The sequence below is a fragment of the Salvelinus fontinalis genome, chromosome 42 (genome assembly GCF_029448725.1).
Source record: "Salvelinus fontinalis isolate EN_2023a chromosome 42, ASM2944872v1, whole genome shotgun sequence".
Classification (NCBI taxonomy): Eukaryota; Metazoa; Chordata; class Actinopteri; order Salmoniformes; family Salmonidae; genus Salvelinus; species Salvelinus fontinalis.
This window is the reverse complement of record NC_074706.1, coordinates 6,476,945-6,503,719: the sequence shown is the minus strand read 5'-3', so window position 1 is coordinate 6,503,719 and position 26,775 is coordinate 6,476,945. Positions and strand designations below refer to the sequence as shown.

Below are 26,775 nucleotides of genomic sequence, written 5' to 3'. Positions count from 1 at the left end.
ATGGCAGGCAAAAACCTCAGAAGTTCCACTTCCTGTTTGGATTTCTTCTGAGTCTGCTAGATTTTCAACTAAGCTCCCAATGAAATTACAGCGAGATATGGATGAGTTTTCACTTCCTACGGCTTCCACTAGATGTCAACAGTCAATAGAACTTTGTCTGATGACTCTAATATGAAGGGGGGCCGAAGGAGACAGGAATGAGTAATCACTGCCATGAGGTGACCACGCATTGAACACATGCGCTCACGTGATAGGCAGCTCCGTTCCATCGCTCAACTGAAGTCAATGTAATTCTCCGGTTGGAACATTATTCAAGATGTATGTTAACAACATTCTTAAGATTGATTCAATACATCATTCGACATGTTTCTACTGACTGTTACGGAACCTTTGGACATTTCGTCACGTTATAGTGGGCGTGCTTTGTGACTTTGGAATTGTTTACCAAACGCGCTAACCAAAGTAGCTAATTGGACATAAATAACGGACATTATCGAACAAATCAAGCATTTATTGTGGACCTGGGATGCCTAGGACTGCATTCTGATGAATTTCATCAAAGGTAAGGAAACATTTATCATGTATTTTCTGGTTTCTGTTGACTCCAACATGGCGGCTAATTTGGCTATTGTTCTGAGCGCCGTCTCAGATTATTGCATGGTTTGCTTTTTCCGTAAAAGATTTTTGAAATCTGACACCGCGGTTGCATTAAGGAGAGGTATATCTATAATTCCATGTGTGTAACTTGTATTATCATCTACATTTATGATGAGTATTTCTGTTGAAACGATGTGGCTATGCAAAATCACTTGATGTTTTTGGAACTAGTGAATGTAATGCGCCAATGTAAACTCAGATTTTTTTATATAAATATGAACTTTATCAAACAAAACATGCATGTATTGTGTAACATGAAGTCCTATGAGTATCATCTGATGAAGATCATCAAAGGTTAGTGATTAATTTTATCTCTATTTCTGCTTTTTGTGCCTGCTATATTTCGCTGGAAAAATGGCTGTGCTTATTGTGGTTTGGTGGTGACCTAACATAATCGTTTGTAGTGCTTTCGCTGAAAAGCATATTTGAAATCGGACACTTTGGTGGGATAAACAACAAGATGTCCTTTAAAATGATATAAGACACATGTATGTTTGAGGAATTTTAATTATGAGATTTCTGTTGTTTGAATTTGATGCCCTGCACTTTCACTGGCTGTTGTCATATCGATCCCGTTAGCGGGATGCAGCCATAAGAAGTTTTAAGCTTACATTCCACTCCGTGTACTCCTTCATTGGCACATGACATGGACTACAAGGAGTGGAATGTAAGCTAAACAGACTGGCAACCAGGCTAGACAGGCCTCCCTATAGGCTCCAAAAGACTGCAGGGGTCAGAGCATCTGGTGATGAGCAAATGATGTGCACTTCACACAGGGATACCGTGTATGTATTTCATAGGTCTGGTACCACGTTAAGTAATTTTCATAGTAATTACAGCAAATCTAGTGTACAGTTTCCAGGTTGTTGTATAGACTGGGTGTCTTATGTGTTAGAATAGCCATGGGTCGATTCTGTGAAAGGGCATTCTGTGCTTGGCCTTCATCCTGTAGAGCACAGGTGTCAAACTCATTCCACGGGGGGCCGAGTGTCTGCGGGTTTTCGCTCCTCCCTTGTACTTGATTGATGAATTAACATCACTAATTAGTTAGGAACTCCCCACACCTGGTTGTCTAGGGCTTTATTGAAAGGAAAAAACAAAAACCTGCAGACACTAGGCCCTCCGTGGAATGAGTTTGACACCCCTGCTGTAGAGGATTCCCATACTAAATTCATGACTAAGTTATTTAAACCCCATCTTCGGGGAAATTATCATAAAAACCAAGTCCAGCTTTGATGAGCAGAGGCCCAGACACATATATTGATTGACATTTCAGTTTATGTATTAATGGTTGGTCTGAATCAATGGACACTTGGGTTGAGTTTATTTATTCATCGAACAAGATGATCTATTTAGGATATGTACATTTACACTTTTGCTTGATATTATTGACACACAACTAACTCACCTTCATTTGCAGAATGCTAAAGAGTCTTCTACGTAACAAATCCCTAAACTATTCCAACCAATGGAGTTGAAACTAGGAAGTATTGAGTACTGTACAAATTATGCCAATACCATGTTAGTTTGCTGCTCTGCAGATAAGAATGTACAGAGGAATGGATTGATAGAATGAACAGAGGAATGGATTGATAGTATGAACAGAGGAATGGATTGATAGTATGAACAGAGGAATGGATTGATAGAATGAACAGAGCAATGGATTGATAGTATGAACAGAGGAATGGATTGATATAATGAACAGAGGAGTGGATTGATAGAATGAACAGAGGAATGGATTGATAGAATGAACAGATGAATGGATTGATAGAATGAACAGAGGAATGGATTGATAGAATGAACAGAGGAATGGATTGATAGAATGAACAGAGGAATGGATTGATAGTATGAACAGAGGAATGGATTGATAGTATGAACAGAGGAATGGATTGATAGAATGAACAGAGGAATGGATTGATAGAATGAACAGAGGAATGGATTGATAGTATGTACAGAGGAATGGATTGATAGAATGAACAGAGGAATGGATTGATAGTATGAACAGAGGAATGGATTGATAGTATGAACAGAGGAATGGATTGATAGAATGAACAGAGGAATGGATTGATAGAATGTACAGAGGAATGGATTGATAGAATGAACAGAGGAATGGATTGATAGAAGTAACAGAGGAATGGATTGATAGAATGTACAGAGGAATGGATTGATAGAATGAACTGTCACACCAGACTTCGCTTTGGCTCCCACTCCCATCCAGCACAAGCGTTCGGCGTCGCCGGCCTTCTAGCTATGTTCTTCTATTTTGTGTTTTTATTTTGTGATTTTATGCGTTTTTTTTGTACATAATGTTTCCGCCTGTCACGATCATTATAATAACTGTCACGCCCTGACCTTAGAGAGCTTTTTATGTCTCTCTTTTGGTTTGGTCAGGGTGTGATTTGGATGGGCATTCTATATTAATTTTTCTATGTTTTGTATTCCTTTGTTTTGGCCGGGTGTGGTTCTCAATCAGGGACAGCTGTCTATCGTTGTCTCTGATTGGGAACCATACTTAGGTAGCATTTTCCCACCTGTGTTTTGTGGGAAGTTATTTTCTGTTGTGTGTTTCTGGCCAAAGAGCTACCCAGACTATCTGCATTGACCCTATTTGCGCAAACTTTTTTTGTCTCATCACATACGCTGCTGCTACTATTTATTATCTGTCACTTTATTATTAGTTATATGTACATATCTACCTCAATTACCTCAAACCCTGCACATCGATTCAGTACTGGTACCCTGTGTATAGAGCAATCGCTACTCATTGTGTATTTATTATTACTTTTATTATTACAGGTGTTACTTTTCTATTATTTCTTTAATAAAATATCTCTTTACATTGTTGGGAAGCGCCTGTAAGTAAGCATTTCACAGTTAGTCTACACCTGTTGTTTACAAAGGATGTGAGTGCCTTCAAATATCCACTTAACTCTGACTGAGAGGAGGAGGGAGGGAGAGAAGGAGGCAAGCATCATTCCCAGGGGGCCTTCACAGGCACACAAAGCACTGGTTTTAAAGGAATCAAGGAAGGCTGAGTCTTAATCATTTGTAGCCCCATCTTAAATGCATTTCTGCTGACGAAGAACAGAGATCAACAAAATATGTCTAGACTAAAAATGTAAGGATCCACTTCCACTGAGTTGTCTCTCTTCAAATCTTTTTTTCCATGCAATGAAATAGAGAAAGATCAAGCAAACCGTCAAAAAGCTACAGTGTGTTGTACCATAGAATAAATTGGTATGTGGGTTATTTCCTTCATTAAGAGGAGCACAAGGTCTGAACCCATGTTATAATCTGGAAGGCATGTCACAGCACATCATAGGAGACCTGAGGGCACATCTTGTCTAGCTTGGCGATCTGTAATCTCGGGTTAAAATCTCGCTTTTCAAAATTCGAAAGATGCTAAGACCTGAGAAATCGTGATTTGTCAAAATAACAAGTGGTGAAAAACCCAAGCACCGGAACTAATCCTGCTCATTATCTCACGCATCCCGTTGTATCGATTCATGACAGCTCTACGCTACCGTGTATGTTTACGTAGTCTGTCCATGAGATATTAGGTGTGACTGGCTTGATACATACATTCACTACCATCAATGTATTACCTGTATTACTGTAATCCTTGTAGTAGATGCCCCTATGTACTGATACAATGCACCCAACATGACACCAATTCACTGTGACAGTTAACAGTGGGGTGAGTTACAAGAGGTTGACATCCAATTAATAGCGTCTCCTCAAATGTAATGAGTGGTGGTAAATTCCAGGCTCAATCTCCCTGGTACATTTTAATTAGCTGTAATTATAAAGTGCTCTGACCTTTGGAGGTTCCTTGTCCTGTTGATTTACAAGTTGAGAGATCCTGATTTGTCCACAGAGATGGAGAGAGAGAGCAAGGGAGGGAGAGACAGAAATAGATACAGAAAGAGAGAGATGTATAAAGAGGAGAGAGAAAGAGAGAGATGGAGAGAAAGAGATAGATACAGAGAGAGATGTATAAAGAGAAGGAGAGAGAGAGAGAGAGTGATGGAGAGACAGAGGTAGATACAGAGAGATGTATAAAGAGAAGGAGAGAGAGAGAGTGATGGAGAGACAGAGATAGATACAGAGAGATGTATAAAGAGAAGGAGAGAGAGAGAGTGATGGAGAGACAGAGATAGATACAGAGAGAGATGTATAAAGAGAAGAAGAGAGAGAGAGAGAGATGGAGAGTTTGTGTAGCGGAGGTGGACCACCTGTGTTCCATCGGCTGTCATGGTGAGGTTACCCTGTGGCTGACATCGTCATGGTGATGTTACTTTGATGTTTCCTGGTCTGACATGTAAACACAGTTGTTGGTCCCCAGGGCTACAGATTAGCATTTAGCCTAGTGGGTTTACTGTTGTCTCCTGTCTTTAGTGGCTGTGCATATTGAGACGGCAGGTACCAATCCTGACCGGTTACATGAATACAGTCATGGTTGTCTGTCAGAATACACTTAAGATCACCACAACACAGTCACAACATCCTCCCCTACAAAAAACATCTTAAAATCAGAATTAAAAAATTTTGGGGGGGGAAACTCACATTTCATATTCCAGTCATTATATAAATTATAATACGACTACAACCTTTTCACATTTCATATTTTCAACGGCTCAACAGGCCGGAAGTAACGTCTACCCTTCTTTCTCTGGTACTTTTCCGGGGAAATTATCAATTTATCATCCAAATGCATTCACTAACGAAAGTCTGAGGCAGCTGGGCTGATCTTATCAGTGACAGGAGTGTCCCTCTGCAGCTGAGGCCTCCAGTATACCTTCTCCTCCTCCTTCTCTCTGTCTCTCTCTCTCTCTGTCTCTCTCTCTCTCTCTCTCTCTCTCTCTCTCTCTCTCTCTCTCTCTCTCTGTCTCGCTCGCTTTCGCTCTCTCTCTCTCTCTCGCTCTCTCTCTCTCGCTCTCTCTTGCTCTCTCTCGCTCTCTCTCGCTCTCTCTCTCTCTCTCGCTCTCTCTCGCTCTCTCTCGCTCTCTCTCGCTCTCTCTCTCGCTCTCTCTCTCTCTCTCTCTCGCTCTCTCTCTCGCTCTCTCTCTCGCTCTCTCGCTCTTTCGCTCTCGCTCTCTCTTGTCCTGTGTTGTTTTAGTTCTCTCTCTTCTTTCTCTCTTTCTCTCTGTCTCTAACTCTCCTGAGGTAAGGTTCCTCTCTCTCTCTCTCTCTCTCTCTCTCGTCCCTCGCTCCACACCGTACTAAAGCCCCTTTGACTCTGAGTGTGGGGAAAAGATGAAAGATCTCATCTGCTCTGACAAAGATGGAGTGACTCTTCTCTCTGTCGGCCCAGTCGTGGTGTGCTGGTGTGCACCCTGTCACAGAATGTTATCCCCCATTTCTCAGGATCTCTCTTGACTACTGTTTGTTCGGCCTCTGAGTCTTTTTCCTCTGCTGTTAGCTTCCAGTACCAGTTGACCAACACAGCGGGAAGAGCGGAACAATGTTTAGCTCATAGAAACTGAACTAGAATGTGTTTAGCCAGTGTTAGAGTGGATAGACCTAACTTCAGTTCTCGTCCGCACTTAAAATACATCCGAAGACTTACCAAGCGCTTCATTGGTTAATCGTTTTTTTTTTGTGATATCATATTTACATCCGTAGCGTCAAGCTAAAAGTGTTATTATATTTTCACCAGGACTTGTTACTGTGTCACAAAAGACTACTACATTATTTCTTAGTTGATTACATCTCAAGGTTTGCCTAATAAGTCTCTCAGCTTTAGCTGTGCCCCTATGGACCATCCATGAGGCTGTATCCACCCATACATTAGATACAGGCTGTGCCTTCAGGAGCAAGACCTCTCTTTAGAGAAGACTGCACGTGCATTCACTAGACAGGTGTTGTCTTATTCCCCCATACTGTAATCAGGTCATGACATCTTATTTTGTTGTGCATGGCGTGCATGTGCGTATGCATGTGTGTGCGTGTGCGTGTGCGTGTGTGTGTGTGTGTGTGTGTTGGTTTTATGAGGGGTGTTCATTCAATTGCCACTAAGTGATAATACAAATCAAAGCAATCTCAGGTGTAATTGAATTCGTAGTGTTGCAACCCTTCTGCATCCGTAATAGGTTTCTCTCTCTGTGGTGCTAAATTAAAGTCAAAGTGCTCGACTCCTGTGAAGGAGGTGAGTGATTAGGTCTCGCCGGCACGACTGAGACAAATGACTTCAGAGCAATGAGTCTCTGTGAAATAAAGAGGAGAACCCTCAGCAGACTGGAATGTCAAACGAGTCCTGAGAAAGAGAGGAAGGAGAGAAAGGAGGAGGGAGGGAGAGAAGTAAAGGCCCGCTCCAGGAGCCCTCAATGAGTCCCAAGGAAAGAAGGAGGGAAAGAAGGAGGGGGGAAAAGGAGGGAGAGAAAGGAGAAAGCAAAGCTGAGAACAGGAACCGCTCCTGTTGTCCTGATGAGTCTGTCCTGCTCTGCTCTGTGTACTGGTCTGCTAGTCTGATGTATGTTGAGTTGAGTCTTCGCTCCAGAGCTGAAGTCTCTCTGGAGCAGAGAGGGAGATGATGGCTGTGACCTCTGTGACCTCTGCCTGCCTCAGTGAGAGGCTCTGTCATTACCTCTGGAACTAATCAGTAGAGGAGCCGCCCGTCTACACTGATCTCCAAGGGTGCAACGCTCCATTGAGGGACGGAGGCAGCTCTAGTAAAGTTTTATAAGGAGGGCCACCCGGCCCTCACTTGGACAAGACAGTACAGGGAGCAGACAGCTTCACAACACCTGGACAAGACAGTACAGGGAGCAGACAGTTTCACAACACCTAGACAAGACAGTACAGGGAGCAGACAGTTTCACAACACCTAGACAAGACAGTACAGGGAGCAGACAGCTTTACAACACCTCTCCTCACCTAGACAAGAGCCTCACGGCTACACAACACCTCTCCTCACCTAGACAAGAGCCTCACGGCTACACAACACATCTCCTCATCTAGACAAGAGCCTCACAGCTACACAACACCTCTCCTCACCTAGACAAGAGCCTCACAGCTACACAACACCTCTCCTCACCTAGACAAGAACCTCACGGCTACACAACACCTCTCCTCATCTAGACAAGAGCCTCACAGCTACACATCACCACTCCTCATCTAGACAAGAGCCTCACAGCTACACATCACCACTCCTCACCTAGACAAGAGCCTCACGGCTACACAACACCTCTCCTCACCTAGACAAGAGCCTCACGCTACACAACACCTCTCCTCATCTAGACAAGAGCCTCACAGCTACACAACACATCTCCTCATCTAGACAAGAGCCTCACGGCTACACAACACCACTCCTCATCTAGACAAGAGCCTCACAGCTACACATCACAACTCCTCATCTAGACAAGAGCCTCACAGCTACACATCACCACTCCTCACCTAGACAAGAGCCTCACGCTACACAACACCACTCCTCACCTAGACAAGAGCCTCACAGCTACACATCACAACTCCTCATCTAGACAAGAGCCTCACAGCTACACATCACCACTCCTCACCTAGACAAGAGCCTCACAGCTACACATCACAACTCCTCATCTAGACAAGAGCCTCACAGCTACACATCACCACTCCTCACCTAGACAAGAGCCTCACAGCTACACATCACAACTCCTCATCTAGACAAGAGCCTCACAGCTACACATCACCACTCCTCACCTAGACAAGAGCCTCACAGCTACACATCACCACTCCTCACCTAGACAAGAGCCTCACAGCTACACATCACAACTCCTCATCTAGACAAGAGCCTCACAGCTACACAGCACCACTCCTCAACTAGACAAGAGCCTCACGGCTACACAACACCACTCCTCACCTAGACAAGAGCCTCACAGCTACACATCACAACTCCTCATCTAGACAAGAGCCTCACAGCTACACATCACCACTCCTCACCTAGACAAGAGCCTCACAGCTACACATCACCACTCCTCACCTAGACAAGAGCCTCACATCACAACTCCTCATCTAGACAAGAGCCTCACAGCTACACAGCACCACTCCTCACCTAGACAAGAGCCTCACGGCTACACAACGCCACTCCTCACCTAGACAAGAGCCTCACAGCTACACATCACCACTCCTCACCTAGACAAGAGCCTCACAGCTACACAGCACCACTCCTCACCTAGACAAGAGCCTCACGGCTACACAACACCACTCCTCACCTAGACAAGAGCCTCACGGCTACACATCACCACTCCTCATCTAGACAAGAGCCTCACGGCTACACATCACCACTCCTCACCTAGACAAGAGCCTCACGGCTACACAGCACCGCTCCTACTACTTCCTGTTGCCCCAGGCTAAACCAGGAGGAAAAACACTTACTTGAGAGGTATATTTAACAAACGGCACACAGCAGATACTCACGCACAAACTCTGACACCAGCCGGTTATCTCTGTGTAATGTTAGGGACTAAAGGTATTCCTCTGTATCTTTCTATTCAGTGTGAATGGGATTTTGAATGGTCTTTCTTCCCTATATTCAGTGGCCACTCAGTTACCTCTGCCCTTGCCTGACTTCCCACATCCTAATATAGATGTCGTTTTATTCCCTGGTTCTACCGATGTCAACTATATTATACCTCTGAGGCGTCCTTCCTCAAGAAGAAGCAATTGAAATTCAATAGATTTGCCATCGCAAAAAAGGTGGAACTTAGCATGTAATTCAAAAGATGCCCAAGGGCACTACTGTCACTGAGAGAGAGAGAGAGATGATGGCAGACATTTTAGTTATTCATTTCTTTCTGCCGTATAACATGGTTTCACCCTCAAAACCACTAAATTGTTCGATAACTCATTTGTACCTGTCAGGGATATGAAAGCAGGTAGCCCACATCAGTAAATCCAGCGTGTAATATGTTGTTTTCTGTGAGAGATTTTGGCTTAATGAGGGATGGATATAGACTGAGTGTACAAAACATTAGGAACAGCTTATGTTTCACACCACGTTTTGCCCTCAGAACAGCCTCAATTGGTCGGGGCTTGACAAGGTGTCTAAAGCATTCCACAGAGATGCTGGGCTATGTTGACTCCACTGCTTCCCGCAGTTGGCTGGATGTCATGTTGGCTGGATGTTCTTTATGTGGTGGACCATTCTTAATATACAAGGTTCAGCGTGTAAAACCCAGTAGCGTTGCAGATCTTGACACACTCAAACCGGTGCGCCTGTCACCTACTACCATACCCCGTTCAAAGGCACTTAAATATTTTGTCTTGATCCTACACCCTCTGAATGGCACACATGCACAATCCACGTCTCAAGGCTTAAGTATCATTCTTTTTACCTGTCTCCTCCCCTTCAGCTACACTTCTTGAAGTTGATTTAACAGGTGACACCAATAAGGGATCATAGCGTTCACTTGGATTCACCTGGTCAGTCAATGTCATGTCATCACAGCTCCATGGCAACCATGGAATAATATCTGGTGATGACTGATTTTTCCCACAACAACCAGCCACTATATGTGTGTTTGTAGTGATTGTGTCTCTCTCTGGGGGCACATAAACAGGAAGTGTAAATTGGGTTATTCAAAGGCTGGATGAGAATGATCTGTTCCTAATGTTTTGTACACTCAGTGTATTTAAGTTGACATGTGTTTCTATGCTAAATATATTAGGTTCAACGTAAAGTAAAGCTTTCGTGTCTGCCATACAGCCAAAATAAAAACGTTTTGAGAATTTGGCCTTCTGTATTCAGCAACTGTCATTTACCCATTATTAATTTATTAATTCATTCATTCAACCATCTTATATGCAAAGACAAACGTGTCACAAGAATGCTAAGTTATTACTAGGTTATTGCCAGGTTATTACTAGGTTATCGCTAAACATGTCTGCTGTAAAAGGCCAGGAGATGAACAATGTGAACAGTCTACTACATGTTTTCCTCTAGTTGTCTGAGATGGCAATGTCTACGACCCATGTTCTTTACTAGCTCCTAATGTAGCCTCGCTAACAATGTGAGCTGTCTTTTTAATGCCTCCGTCAAAAATGCTGACTGTCTGAAATTGTGAATCGAGCCTCTGGTCAAAACTGAAACAGCAGTTACAAATCTTACAGGGTTGACAAACAATATTAATACAATATAATAAGACTAGCAGACCATATAAAGTCTCATCGTAACAGGTTTATCAAAAGATATAGCCTATTCCAGTGATATTATCATCATCGACACCAATACCTGGTGAGGGGAGGTGTGGCTACAGTATGCAAGTCATTCACATTGCTTTTACATTTGAGTCATTTAGCAGTGATCTTATCCAGAACGACTTACAGTGCGTTCATCTACAGTAGCTACAGTAGGTTGGACTACCACATATCCTCATGAGGATTTAGTGCAGTGAAATCAAAGTGTATTTGTCACGTGCGCCAAATACAACAGGTATAGTAGACCTTACAGTGAAATGCTTACTTACAGGCTCTGACCAGTAGTGCAAAAAAGGTATTAGGTGAACAATAGGTAAGTAAAGAAATAAAAACAACAGTAAAAAAACAGTGAAAAATAACAGTAGCGAGGCTATAACAGTAGCGAGGCTATAACAGTAGCGAGGCTATATACAGTAGCGAGGCTATATACAGTAGCGAGGCTATAACAGTAGCGAGGCTATAACAGTAGCGAGGCTACATACAGTAGCGAGGCTATATACAGTAGCGAGGCTATAACAGTAGCGAAGCTATATACAGTAGCGAGGCTACATACAGACACCGGTTAGTCGGGCTGATTGAGGTAGTATGTACATGTAGATATGGTTAAAGTGACTATGCATATATGATGAACAGAGAGTAGCAGTAGCGTAAAAGAGGGTTTGGTGTGTGGTGGGTAGCGGGTAGCGGGACACAATGCAGATAGCCCGGTTAGCCAATGTGGGGGGGCACTGGTTGGTCAGGCCAATTGACGTAGTATGTACATGAATGTATAGTTAAAGTGGCTATGCATATATGATAAACAGAGAGTAGCAGCAGCGTTAAAGAGGGGTTGGGGGGGCACACAATGAAAGTAGTCCGGGTAGCCATTTGATTACCTGTTCAGGAGTCTTATGGCTTGGGGGTAAAAACTGTTGAGAAGCCTTTTTGTACTCCATGATATTACGTTACTGCACTGTCGGAGATAGAAACATAAGCATTTCTCTGCACCTACGATAACATCTGCAAATCTGTGTACGTGACCAATAAATGTTGATTTTGATTTGACGATGCTGTCCAGTTATAATTGCCTATGGGTTTTAACGTACTTAATATGACCATTAAAGTTTGAATGAATCTCATTCAGTCAAGTCTCTGGGCCTAAAGTCTCTGGGCCTCTGGCTGTTTCATGCCTGACTATAAAAGTGGATCAAATCACTATAACTAATGAAGTGGCAGAGACAGTAAATGAGGAGAGCATATAAACAAATGAATGAGAAACTTCTACTCAACAAACAGTCAGATACAGGAATACAAGGCACTGCAGCAATTTAATTTAACTCCAATACCAATTACTTATTCAGCATTTATTCATTTATATCCTGCTCGTAATGTTCCAGTTCTGGAACCCCATTTAAAATAAGAACTTTATATTATCTGAATATATGAATATAGGTAATATATGAACCTCATAAGTCTTGAATAGTTGAATATTAATATCCACTTCATTTTCATTTTAATCACATTTCATCACATCGTTGCCTCAGGATTTAACATCTGAGCATTTGACCTTGTCTTGTGCTAAACGTCTGTCCTTTAAATCAAACTCTCTAGCAGCAGTTCGACTTGAAGGATTTCAACTGTGGGTCTTATATTTCATATCAAACCATGGATGGATGAAACATTATTTCAATACCCAGGCTGTAACTCTTGCAGTATGAGTGAATGGCATTTATTGTCTCAAATCTGCCCTCATCACCTTGAAGCAGCCCTTTGTCCATATTTGATTACATGCTGCAGCATGAAGGCGTTCAGACTTTGAAATTTAACAGCATTGTGTGTGTGTGTGTGTGTGTGTGTGTGTGTGTGTGTGTGTGTGTGTGTGTGTGTGTGTGTGTGTGTGTGTGTGTGTGTGTGTGTGTGTGTGTGTGTGTGTGTGTGTGTGTGTGTGTGTGTGTGTGTGTGTGTGTGTGTGTGTGTGTGTGTGTGTGTGTGTGTGTGTGTGTGTGTGAGAGAGGGAGAGACAGAGAGAGACAGAGAGATTTAAGCCTCGTCTGTCGGGGTAAAAACCAGAGAGGAGATATATATTAGATTAGATCTATTACCGACATGAGTTATTTTCACAGGCTCTGCAGGGCGGTATAGTCTACTCTCCCTTATCGCAGTGCGTGCAGGTGGCTGCAGGATCGATCCACAGCTTACGTCTCTGGTGGTCAACCTGACACTCAAAGGGTCAATAGGACTCAGCATGCATGCTAACATGCTAAAAGTATAGCGAAGCTTAACATCATTAGTGGTATTTAACAACCGATTGGTGACCATTTGGAAAGCGTCAATCTACATGAATTACTGCTCTACTTTCTAAAACTATTTAAACAGGAAACATTTGGAATGATAATGAGCCAGCCATGGAAATAAAATGACTATTAGAAAAGTATAGAGTGAATGGGTCAAATCAATATGGCCGCAGGTCCACCCATCACAGAGCATTGACTAGTAATTATATTTCTATGTTCATCTATTCACCTAATTTCAAATACATTCATGTCATAAACCAGATATGATAATTAAGTGAAATACATGACTGCTGTCAGCAATCCATGATCTTCTTGCCGTAAACAAACATCCTTAGGCAAACACTTTACCCAGTTGTTTATGGATGAACGCCCATTCGTCCGGCGTATTGTATCAATAGCTCCAGGGAGGGCATTCAGCTCATTGTGTTCTAATTAGAATCTAACACATCATGCTTGGCTTTCACACGTCCCATAAACAGGACATGAAAACGTTTGCTTTATTTCTCAGTGCGTGACTCATTTGTGGAGTTTCAGTCTAGGTGACATTTCTGTGATGGGGAAAAGCTAAGCCTGGCTGTTTAAGGCAGCCTTCCCGTACTGTTCATCCATAGTCAACCCTGACTGACTTGCCCTTTTCAAGTTGTCTATTTCATAGACGTTGACTGACATTTATTGACATGTGTGTTTGCAACTCCAAATCAAGTCCCTCGGTATCCATGGATCCATCATTGGTTAACAATGATGCTGATGCTATTGCACCAAATGTGTAGGCAGAAGGGTCATGCCCATAGGGGTCACAGGGGAACGTGCCCGCTCAGATTTTCCCTATTTAAAAACTACAATGAAAAATATATATATATATATTATTTTTCTCTGTCATACTACTAGTCACCTAGCAATTTGATGAAGTTGGCTTTAGCTAGTCGAGATAGGTTGCCAATCTCCAAAACTCATAACTAGCTACCAAGAAGCCATTTCAGGCTATCAATCAAGTTCGATTAGCTAGCTTGTTTAAATATCTTAGCTGGCATGCCTGCTGGCAAGGTTGGTAGACTTTAGAATAGCAAGCAATTACTAAATGTACTGAATAAGACTCACTTTCCTTTAAATATTGAACCTAGATTTTAGCAGAGATGCAGAAAATAATATTTCGTTTATTTAAAAAAAGAACCACCAGTCAGGAGGATACAGACAGCTCAAGAGGTATGCTTAGAAATGCAGAAAAATAGGACTATTTTATTGATCTAGATTTCAGGAAAAAGCTGTTTTTGTACTTTGTGCCCCCTCCAATTTTTGGGGGACTCTCCCCTAAGTGTAGGTCCTTTTAATTGTGCATTTACAGGGAAATCAAGGACATGAACAATATGACCAGACTCATTCAGATACAATACAATGCTAAAATAGAAAAACAAAAAATGACAGAAATCCAAAGAACAAAGTCTGTTTTTTTAACCTGAACTGGATGTGGACTCATGCTGAACGCTCATTAATTCAGCAAGAGGGATTAGGGAGAATTAATTTAGTTATTAGAGGCTGTCTTCGTTTTCCCCCCCTGCCAAACTATGCACAATTAAACTCAATTATAGGACTAGACACTTCGACTAGACACTTTGGCTTACAGACTGATAAAGAGCATTGTGAAACTACAAAACCTCTGCATATTCCGACTTCTAATGTCATTGGTATCTAAATCAGTTCACCTTTACCAATGGCACATTTCCGATAATTATAATTATACTGATCCCCAACATCATTAGCAGCACGGCTTCCACGGGTCAATTTATGTCTGGCATTAAACAGATGTGGTCATTGTCAAATTCAGGATGGCTGAATTAATATATATCGTAATGGGGCCTTATCATTCTGGGTAGAGATAGAGAGCATTTCAGATTCACATTAATTGGAAATTAAAACCAAGAGACTATAATGACCTTCTTTCACTCACTCTCTCTCCTCCACAACTGAAGGTGAGTAGAACCCAGCTAACAGAGCAACAGAGACTCAAAATATGAACGTTAAGGTTCGGCTCCATAACATTTCATTATCTGGATTCATTATGTTTGCCTTAAAAACACCACCTCATTAGAGCGACTTCTCCCTTAGAACACCACCTCATTAGACCGACTTCTCCCTGAAAACACCACCTCATTAGACCGACTTCTCCCTTAAAACACCACCTCATTAGACCGACTTCTCCCTTAGAACACCACCTCATTAGACCGACTTCTTCCTTAAAACACCACCTCATTAGACCGACTTCTCCCTTAAAACACCACCTCATTAGACCGACTTCTCCCTTAGAACACCACCTCATTAGACCGACTTCTCCCTGAAAACACCACCTCATTAGACCGACTTCTCCCTTAAAACACCACCTCATTAGACCGACTTCTCCCTTAAAACACCACCTCATTAGACCGACTTCTCCCTTAAAACACCACCTCATTAGACCGACTTCTCCCTTAAAACACCACCTCATTAGAGGGACTTCTCCCTTAAAACACCACCTCATTAGACCGACTTCTCCCTTAAAACACCACCTCATTAGACCGACTTCTCCCTTAAAACACCACCTCATTAGAGGGACTTCTCCCTTAAAACACCACCTCATTAGACCGACTTCTCCCTTAAAACACCACCTCATTAGACCGACTTCTCCCTTAAAACACCACCTCATTAGACCGACTTCTCCCTTAAAACACCACCTCATTAGACCGACTTCTCCCTAAAAACACCACGCCATTAGACCTATTTCTCCCTTAAAACACCACCTCATTAGACCGACTTCTCCCTTAAAACACCACGCCATTAGACCGACTTCTCCCTTAAAACACCACCTCATTAGACCGACTTCTCCCTTAAAACACCACCTCATTAGACCGACTTCTCCCTTAAAACACCACCTCATTAGAGGGACTTCTCCCTTAAAACACCACCTCATTAGACCGACTTCTCCCTAAAAACACCACGCCATTAGACCTATTTCTCCCTTAAAACACCACCTCATTAGACCGACTTCTCCCTTAAAACACCACGCCATTAGACCGACTTCTCCCTTAAAACACCACCTCATTAGAGGGACTTCTCCCTTAAAACACCACCTCATTAGATCGACTTCTTCCTCCTATTCCAGTGAGGTTAGATATATCTACTGACAATGAAACATGTTTTTTACTCTTGACTGTTGCCTTCACTGTTTTTCCTCAAGAGGATAGAGTCGAGCATGTTCCCTCTCTCCACCTTATGTCTACTGCCTCACCGGTTGCATCTGTCCAATACAGAATACGTCCACCAACAAACTCATCTAAACAGGTGTTGTTATACTAATCAGTCTGATAATATGTCAGCCAGGAAATAGCAAGAGGGTATGATAGACATCAGGGTCTGAGACACATGACCTTTTACTGACCTATGGAGACAGGGTCGCGTCCCCCTGGGCCAGATATCACTACAGTATATCAGGAGAATGACAGCAAAGCAGGTCTGAGAGAGGTGAACCCTGTCATGTTGTTACTGTTGTCTCCTCCACCGTCTCTCTATCGCTGCATTGGTTGTCCATGATAAATTATGCTATCACTCTAGAGTGTAGACCATCATTCTGGCATTCTGAACATGTTGACCTCTGAACTATACATCTTGGAAAATATTTTGAGGGTATTTCATAGCTAGATTTCCATTGTCCGACGCTGGCATACAGTGCTTGCTGAACTACTCACACCTTGTGAAATATTTGAATGGTATTCCATAGTTATATTTAAGGACATAACCCAATAGCAATTTGGTGAGGTCATTTTAGCTAAATTGATTAAAATACAAACTCAAATCAAAGCTAGGAAATGTCATTTTGATTCATTCTCCTTTACTAGGCATTCTTCTCACATATTCTCGTTTCTAGAGGGACTCACAACAGCAGCCCACAGTGGTGCTTTGAGGGACAGGGACAGTCATTCTGAAGTAGGGCAGACAGAGACAGGGAGGCAGCCTGTAGTGACAGCCTCTTGTCTCTCCATATTGGCTTTTCATTAAAAGCATAATACACAGGGCACCCCGCGGGCCTGTGGGGCTGTTTCTAGTGATGAGGAGGTTTACTTTACATTTCTAGGCTACTTCTCAAATGCCACCCTATTTACTATATAGTGCACTACTTTTAACGAGAGCCCTACCAGTGCACTACTTCTGACACAGCCCTACTCTCTGGCACTATGCCGCAGGGCACTATAACAATTTCCCCAGTTTCGCACGAGCAATTAGCCACAATATTATTTTGCCGTAAACAATACCCTCTGTGTGGCAGACACCTCCATGACATAATATTGGGGACATGGGGCTGTGAGATAACCGTGCAAAGCATCTCAATTCATTTTCCGTAAATATTGGATAGGATGAATGCTTTTTGGAGCATGGAAATGGAGTCTTTATTGACCATCCTTTGTGTGGGTGTTTAGACTCTAGGATCTTTTAATTGACTGGATTTTAACGGGAGACTTGCTTTGCAAAGTTACAGAACAATTTATCTTCAATGGAAAAATAAACTCCAATAGGCTCCAACCATTGCCAGCCCAATAGTTAGATGCCATACTATGTTCTATCACTTGCAAGGTTAAACAAGGATCATATATGATATGTATTTTCGTGTGGTTGTATGTATATATCGTCCACCTACAGCCCTCTTAGTCCAACATGGACTAACCACCTATAGCTCAGTGTTAATCATCTCAGTGCCTGTGAACCATACAGCTCTTGATACTCATAAATGATCAAACGCCATTTATCACAGTTAATTTATCACTGAATCAAATGGTAATGGCCTTTTCTCTCTCTCCGTCAGAGACACTACGTAGTGCAATCAAGCGGATATTAAACACGTTTCACCTTGAAAGAAGGGGAGATAATAAATTGCTCCCCTTCACAATATTCCCAATATTTTTCCGCTCAGTTAAATTGCCTTCAGATGGGTTTGCTGTCGCCCGTCACATCAAATATGCTCCTGTCAATGACTTGATGGATATGCAATACTCTACTAATTACAATGTGGAGGGGTGGTGTGTGTGTGTGCTTGTGTGCTTGTGTGTGTCCGCGTCCACCTCATCCAGGCACTAGATGAAGGACTAAGTAAGTCATTTTCACAAAGTATATGTAGGTGTGTGTGTATGTGTGTGTGTGTGGGGGGGGGGGGGGGGGGGGCTACATTAAATATGGATGCGTGTGTGAGTGTGTGCGTGCATGTCCCTCAAGATTAAGTGAGTCATTTTCACAAAGTATTTTCAGATGTGTGTGGGGGGCACTAGATAAGATCTATATGAGACTGGGAACAGGTGAGCCCTGTTATGAGACAGATGGTTTATCTCATTAGAGAGCCTATTGAGTAGCGAAGGCCAAAATATGATGGAACAATCTTCACAGAACCTAGGGGATAAACCACCTGCGCCAATATTTATAAAGCGTCTCCGAGTAGGAGTGCTGATCCAGGATCAGGTCCTCCCAATCTTATCCAGTACTCCTACTGCGAGGAACTTTGTGCATATTGGCCCTCACCTACCATCTAAAGTAGGCCGCAAATATAATGGAAACACCCTACACGAAGCTTCATTATAGAGGTTGAATGGAAATCTACTACAATATGGATCTGGCTGTCAATTAATTACGTATTGATTTTAAACTTTGGGTTTATCATTATGCCATTAGTCCACTGTACAATACATTGACAAAGATATGGATCTATATGTCTACATTGTATTATACTTCATGACAGTAATCCAACGTCATATGCACATACAGTGTCGTCTTATAGCGATCACATCCGTGCCAGACAACTTGATCAAGCCCAGTAGAGTGCCCTCTATAGGCCTGCGCACAGTATATCATCTATATGATGTTTGTGTTGGTGGTAATCTCATTGCGATGGGCCATGAATTGTCCCTGGCATGTTCAACTGTCCTTCAGCACAGAGGATATGGCTGAGTTACGGCTGTTTAAACTGGCAGCTCCGACTGACTCTTCCACTCTGGTTATTGTTATTCAAGGAGAGAAAAGCCTCTTATGTTTTATGGCCCGCTTCTCCTCCGCGGCGCCGGCCCACAGGTTTATGGTATTTAAAACCCACCGCGCAAGGTGATATTTGTCATCGCCGAAACATAACGGTGGTGACCGGTGTGTACCGGCGGTGACAGTAGATTACGGGTCTGACGATCTTTCCTTATAAAGGATGCAGAGGTTGGACTATGGGTTACAAGAGAATATTTTATGTTTTTTTATCTTCTAATTTCATTATATAAACAGCAGTAACTAAATGAGCGTCTGATGCTTGAGAATATAACCATCCTTGGTTCTTTAGTAGGAATGAGGCCAGGGTTGGGGTCAATGCCATTTCAGCCGGTCAATTGGTACTTTTATTGAATTGGAATTTCAATTCATCTCTCTGAATTGACTGAATTGAAATGGAATGAACCTTGGTAGAAACACTTGACTGACCAATCCTCTCTCACTATCCAGAGGGCATACACATGTCACGTTACTGTGGCGACTATTGAGCAAGAATGGAGTGGTACAAAATGTCTGGCTGCACCCAGCTTTCCAAACACTTAGATACAGTATTACGCTAAAGTTAAAAAAAAAAAACGGTATTTTTTTCGACATAATACATAGTGTATAGACTGTCCTACTACTTGTGGTTAAAAGCAACCGGCCAGCAATAGAGTAATTGATCCTTGATGCTCATTGGGTAATTGTGACTGACTGTGCTTTATCAAATGTGATTCCAGGCCTACAGGATGTTGGGATCTGTTACTGTAATAGGAGAATAGACTCTGACAGAGATGAATGTGGGCTTTGTTTTGATCAATACTGTTTCTCTGCTGGATGGCCAGATTGATCACGAGGACAGAGAGAGAGAGAACGCTCAGACAGAGGGTCCCAAATGGCACCATGTTCCCTGAGTAGTGCACTACCTTCAACAGGGGCCCATATGGGTCTAGCCAAAAGCAATGCACCGCAATAGGGTTCCGTTGTGGACACAGCCAGGGACAACTGAGCTGGGCCAGATCTAATTCAGTCAAAGTTGTGACTGTTGAGAGTGGATTCAGTGTGATGGTTGGCTGCAGTGCTCTCTGTGTATGCTCTAGTGATTGCGGGGGAATTGTGATGCGTGTGAAAAGATCTAGCTGCCACTACTGACAGTATCACACACAGAGAACTGTTGAACGCAACGGAGAGTGAACAGACCGTTTTTCACTGAGCGCGTGTGTGTGCTCATACGTGCACGCTTGTATGTGTGTTTCTATATATGTGTGTGTTTCAGTATTTGTGGGCTGTGCGACTTGAGTCCCACAAATTGTTTTGAGCGGAAAACTCTGTCAACACTTCATGCTTTTTTCCAGTGTAACGTTAACAGCCACTCTCTGTAGCCACTGGCTGGTCCACTGGTCCTCAGCCACAGAAGTGAAGATTTACCGGCTTGTTGTCTCAGTCTCTGCAGTCCCCTCTGCTGCGGCGACGGCCAGTGATGTGGAATCCACTCAGACGAGATCAGAGGAGAGAAATGCCCTGATATACAACTCCCATATTTCAAAGAATCCTGCCCTGATGTAGTTATGCTGGGGAGATGTGTCCAGCATACCAAATGTGTGAGTTTAAAGAGAGAGATGTGCACAGCCTCACATTTGAAACCAAACCGGCATCGTTCGTCAAGTTTGAGATAGAAGTAAAAGCAAGACATATTAGAGCTTTAATGTACCAATAAAAAATTACATTTATAGTTTGATTTGCAGTGAAAAGGGTTGGACTCAGCCAATAACTAAGTAAGAGGATTACAGTATATGAGGAGATATTTCCTACCCTCCACATTCTGGCATTCTGAAGCTGCCTGGATAAAATATTCTTGTTTGTTTGAACTCTAGATAACAATGATTCAAAGGTAATTGCTTACTGTTTTGAAAATGGTCAACATTTCTGTGCACGTCTCGGCCTCTATAGCTATTAATCACTACTCTTTGTAATTATCCAAACCTCATTTGTCAATCAGCCAAGCTGCATTCTAAAATGGCCACCAAACCAACGCTATGAATCTTGTGTCCTGTTGACATGTGGCTGTTCACAGTGACTCTTGGGTCATTAAGAGACAAGCTCCTTTCTCCTCTCTCTGCCTCTCTCTGGTTTAGAGTTATTTATGGCATCATGTCTGCTCATACAGCCGCTTCCTAATTACACTTTGCCATCAAGATTAATGTGGGGCCTCGGCTGGCTACATCTGCCAACTTTACCTTTGTTTCACCCTGCTGATGGATGGGGTAGCCTGGGTTTCTTTGTCCAACACTCCCCAGCCCTCCACACCTCTCCACCTCTCGGAAACCTTGGGAGCAGAAGTGTAATTTATTGTTTTGGAGTGCAGCTGTCTCCATGTAGCATGTAGCCATGCAATGCCATTCCCATAGTCCTCATAATACAGTATGACCTCTTGTGGTTAGCACGGCCATTGTTCTCCTTCAACATCCAGTATGTATGCCCAGGGACATCATGTCCATTAAATCAGGCCCTGTCAGTTTTATCCGTTGCAAATATAGAAGTGTCCCTTGAAAATGTTTTGGTACATCACGCCTCTGTATACAAAGAAACACAACCGTCCCCACATCTTCAACAGGTATTATAGTAAATAGGCTAGCACAGGCAATCTGTCACTGACAGAAAGACATGATATCACTGTAGCGTTGAATTAATACAAACCTATCAAAACAAGGTTATTCTGGTCACAGAGATTTGTTTGCTTGATCATGGTTTACTCGACGTCAAAGACGTTATTCCGTTAATAAATTCGCTGGTCAGATCTCACACGTCCCACTTCCCTGAACAAAACAAGCACACCTGTCAATCAAAGTGGTATGCGTATGACTTGAGTCCTCATCCCGTTACAGTGTAAGCTGTCGTAGATGACAAATAGCCTTGTTTATGGTTGAAGGAATTGAAGGAATAATCTTGGTTGTTTTCAGCGAGGTAGTGCGTCCTGTTCTGCTGTGTCATATATCCATCTCTCTCTCTCTCTCTGTCTCTCTCTCACTCTCTCCTTTCTCTCTTTCTCTCTTTCTCTGTCATATGGATGAGTTATATCAGCAATAGACAGTTCTGTTTCTGTTTCAGATATTCTTCTTTGGTATGGTTGATGTTGTAAATCGCAAAGCATATTGCACACTGTAGACCTCAAAGCATACGCAAATATCTATTTAAAGATGTGGACAGATGGCTGGCGTACAAGTAAACAGTAATGTGTGACATCACACAAACGTTTGCACATTCTTGTAACAGCCCGTGGCATATTGTACTATTACACTTCTGATATGACTCGGGCCAGGAATATTTCTGTGACCAGGAAGAAACTCTGCTTATGGACCCAGTTCTAGTGGAACTATATTTAGCTGACGCTCTTATCCAGAGCGACTTACATGAGCAATTAGGTGGTGCCTTGCTCAAGGGTACAGCGACAGATTTTTCACCCAGTCTGCACGAGGATTCGAACAACAGATCTTTCAGTTATTGGCCCAACACTCTTCACCTCTAGGCTACCTACCGCCCTTGACTGTATAATGATGTGATTCCCATTGTCCAGGATTCCACAATGAGGAGCAATAATACCCAATCTGGTGTTTACCATCTTCACAGATTGTGAATAATGAGTATAATGCCAAAAACTGATAGCCTACATATATCAAAAGGACATTCTGTTCTGGACAAACCTTTAATATTTGAAAGAATTTTTAGCACAAAAAAATAACTGTTAACTTGTCAAAGCTTACATGCGCAGAGAAGAAGTCATTGGAACCCAGTGTCGTTTGAAAATGATACACACAGCGCTAGCGAAGCAGCGCCAGCGAAGCAGAGAGACAAACCTCAAACAATTTCTCCTATGCATCTGTTCGGGTTACAAACAACCTTTTATTAGCGTGATGTTTGTGCAACAGCACTCTTGTGGATGAGTTCTCCCCTCAGCTATATTCATTTAGACGGCGCTAGTGTTCATCTTCACAGCTCGGGGATTAGAAATGTAATTACAGTTCGCTGTGACATCTCTGTATCCGCCGAGTTGCTGACAAAAGTCATGAACAAACGGGTGATTTGCTGCCGAGGGGTTTTCAAGAGACGTCATATATTTATTTTTTATGATGTCATTAAGGATGGTATAACGAAATAACTAACTTAGGAAGGAAACATATTATATCTGCCAAGTTTATATCTAAATGTTGTATAAAATAAATGATTAAGTATGAGAGTATTTTTGGAAAGATAGAAATGTGATTTTAGTTTTCTAATGAGATAGTTGTTTTTCATATTAGCTATGCACAGTCAGTAGCCAAGCCCAAGTGAGCTCGGAGTTCATGTCAGCATGAAGGAACGCCCCCTTTGGCCAGAATGCTTAAAAGGACTCACTAAGAATGAACATATGAGTCCAAGCAGACTGACGGTGTGAGCGGGACGTTGCGAATGGTTAAAGACTAGACCAGACAGTGTGGAGCGGTGGCTACACGGCTGAAAATGGTGAGACCAGTACATTGCCGGGTTACTACTGGCGTGTAAAGTGGTCGGGAGCTGAACCCTGAATAATCAACCATTGAGACCAAAAGACGTGAAACCGTGGTCCACACGTTGAAATGGTTAGAAACTCTGAAGCTCTCAACCTCTACACAAGAAGATGAACTCACAAGACCTTATCATATCAGTCTGCAGCTGGCATGTAAAGTAGTCTAGAAGATTTGACTAAAGTTCTAAAGTTCTTGCAGATATCAAGGAGTATGCGACGTTCATAATGAGACTGATATTAGGTAATGATTGATAAGTGACTGTTATCGATATATATATTATTTATCTTGTAAGAGTTTAAATCGGGAGATGGTAACTCGTTAAACAACTTCTTCCGTGGTGCCCCAAATTCCTAATGAGTTAAATGTTATATGATTAATTTAATCGAGTAACAATTAAATGTAGTTAGTTGATAAGATACATAACAGTCATCATGTTAATGATAGTCACGCACCAACAACAGTCTGACGGGTGCGTTGGGTCATTGTTCTGTTGAAAAACAAATCGCAAACCAGATGGAATGGTGTATCACTGGAGAATGCTGTGGTAGCCATGCTGTTTAAGTGTGCCTTGAATTCTGAATAAATTGCAGACATTGTCACCAGCAAAGCACCATCACACCTCCTCCTCCATGCTTCACGGTGGGAACCACACATGCAGAGATCATCCGTTCACCTACTCTGCGTCTCACAAAGACACGCCGGTTGGAACCAAAAATGACAATTTTGGGCTAATCAGACCAAAGGACAGATTTCCACTGGTCTAATTGCTCGTGTTATTTGGCCCAAACAAGTCTCTTCTTCTTAATACCTCTGCAATAGCTTTCCTGTGGCGGTCTTCATAAGAGCCAGTTTCATCATAGCGCTTGATGGTTTTTGCGAATTGACTGACCTTCATGTCGTAAAGTTCTCTTTGCTTATTTGAGCTGTTCTTGCCATAATATGGACCTGGTATTTTACCAAATAGGGCTAACTTCTGTATACCACCCCTACCTTGTCACAACACCACTCATTGGCTCAAATGCATTAATTCACTTTCAACAAGGCACACTTGTTAATTGAAATGCATTCCAGGTGACTACCTCATGAAGCTGGTTGAGAGAATGCCAAGAGTGTGCAAAGCTGTCATCAAGGCAAAGTGTGGCTACTTTGAAGAATCTAAAATCTAAAAATATATTTTGATTTGTTTAACACTTTTTTGTTTACTATGTGATTCCATATGTGTTATTTCATAGTTTTGATGTCTTCACTATTATTCTACCATGTAGAAAATAGTTACAAAAATAAAGTAAAATCCTTGAATGAGTAGGTGTGTCCAAACTTTTGACTGGTACTGTATATACAGTATATATAAAATATACTGTATATATTTTTTTTTTATATATGTTACTGTATTATTTTTCCATAACCCTACAATCCCTCCCCTAATGGACAACAACACATAGGCTTCTACTTCCTGCTTATACATACCATATACATTTTATGTACACAGTATATTTTACAATACTTATCTTTTGCTTGTTTTTAGTCCCATCCTTCAGCTCCACTAGTTTAGTTGAGCTTATTAGGATCCCCATTAGCTATTTCACATGCAGCAGCTACTCTTCCTGTTGTCCACATAAAAGGGAGAAATGTACATGACAAAGTACAGAACAGTTATACACAAGAAAAACATAAGCATATATTACATGATAAAAAAAAAGAAATTAAACAGCAGGAAACAACAAAAATACTATTTATATGTGTATTCATAGGTGCACGTTTGCGTGTGCGTGCATTCCGTAAACAGACTGGAAAGGTTTACATTGTGTTTCCAATGTCCTTATGATGATCCACTGAAGTTCCACTTCATATTGGGGTGGATCTTACCAAGCAAGACAATAATACATCAACATGAACAGAATGCATTTGATAACGGTCCCTTCAGTCAAACACAGGGTTTCAAGACGTTCTCAATAGGCATGACAACGGTTGGCAATGCAAACGACGCAAAATAATCCACTGCAAACATCGAAGCGGTCTAAGAAAAGACATTGAAAGAGGCCATTGATGTACAAAGGTTAAGTTAGAGTTCACCAGTAGATCTTGAAACAGTTGGATTGTCAGACAATGCTCCTCATGAACGTACAAACACCTATTTTGAGCTCTTTTCTCAATCATTGTGTACATTTTTTAAATGATTATTATCAGAGATAGCCTGAAATGAACTGTTGTTGTACATAATGGCACTGCATTAGCATTGAATATTACTCTCAGCATAGACCTCCTTCACAATAGATCCAATGCCAAACATGTTCTTTACTCTGAGAACATTGTATCCTCAAGTCAACTTTATTTGAGGTTATTGTTATTCTTTCAAACATTTTACCAGTTGGAAATGTGTGGGTAGAACTTGGTTTGCAAAAAAAATACTGTGAGCCAAAAGCAGACAAATAAAACAAAAAAGGTACTATTATTTTCCCTGAAACACGTTTATAACAGTAATAACAAAAACCCTCATTTTGGGAAAAGGTCGTGCTTTCTTAAATCTAATTGTCCAGTAGTAATGATCATATTTCTAAGATGAACTGTCCTTGGTGTAGTTTCTCTACACACTAAATTACAGACTATACAGCCGTAGGTGCTCATCAAAGGAGTAGTAGAGTAACATTTATTACACCAGCAACACCACACTTTAATACACTCCCCCAGCCAAACAATAAATGTGTCACTGTGACAAATTGACTGGAATTCATAAATAGGTTTATCCGCCCCTTCTTCTTCTAGGAGGGAGGTTATATTGAGTAAACAATAGGAGAAGACTGAGGTGTGGTTTCTCTATACGGTATGCTCAGGAGTTACAATCTTGGCCATTCCCACGTACGTGATTCTATGGAATCTTATGTTAAATGACTCTCATGTAAATTATGCTTATGTAAATCATTCTTATGTAAACGATTCGCATAATAAATGTTGTTCTTGAATGTATGTGTATAATGTGTTTGGAATTGGTGAAAATATTATTCTCCCATTGATATAGTGTGATTTCAGGGATTTTCCAACAGTTAAGAAGGGTCAAGACCTATTCTCTTGCGACATGATGATAGAATATACCTTTGGTCAAAAGCTTCATC

General features: G+C 41.9%; 1 protein-coding gene and 1 long non-coding RNA gene across 2 annotated transcripts in view; one reads left to right on the top strand and one right to left on the bottom strand.

The window, feature by feature from the left end:
• Positions 1-22,322, bottom strand: part of LOC129840932 (uncharacterized) — a 42,208-nt gene extending 19,886 nt beyond the window's left edge. Inside the window, exons 1-2 of the long non-coding RNA XR_008757261.1 lie at positions 21,819-22,322; positions 21,359-21,447 (exon numbers count right to left, since the gene is read on the bottom strand). This is a non-coding gene — a long non-coding RNA (uncharacterized LOC129840932). The remainder of the gene's footprint in view (positions 1-21,358; positions 21,448-21,818) is intronic.
• Positions 1-26,775, top strand: part of LOC129840931 (transmembrane protein 154-like) — an 84,166-nt gene that overhangs the window by 476 nt on the left and 56,915 nt on the right. Inside the window, exon 1 of the mRNA XM_055908976.1 lies at positions 1-562. This exon is cut by the window's left edge and continues 476 nt beyond it. The gene's annotated coding sequence lies outside the window, so the exon portion shown is untranslated. The remainder of the gene's footprint in view (positions 563-26,775) is intronic.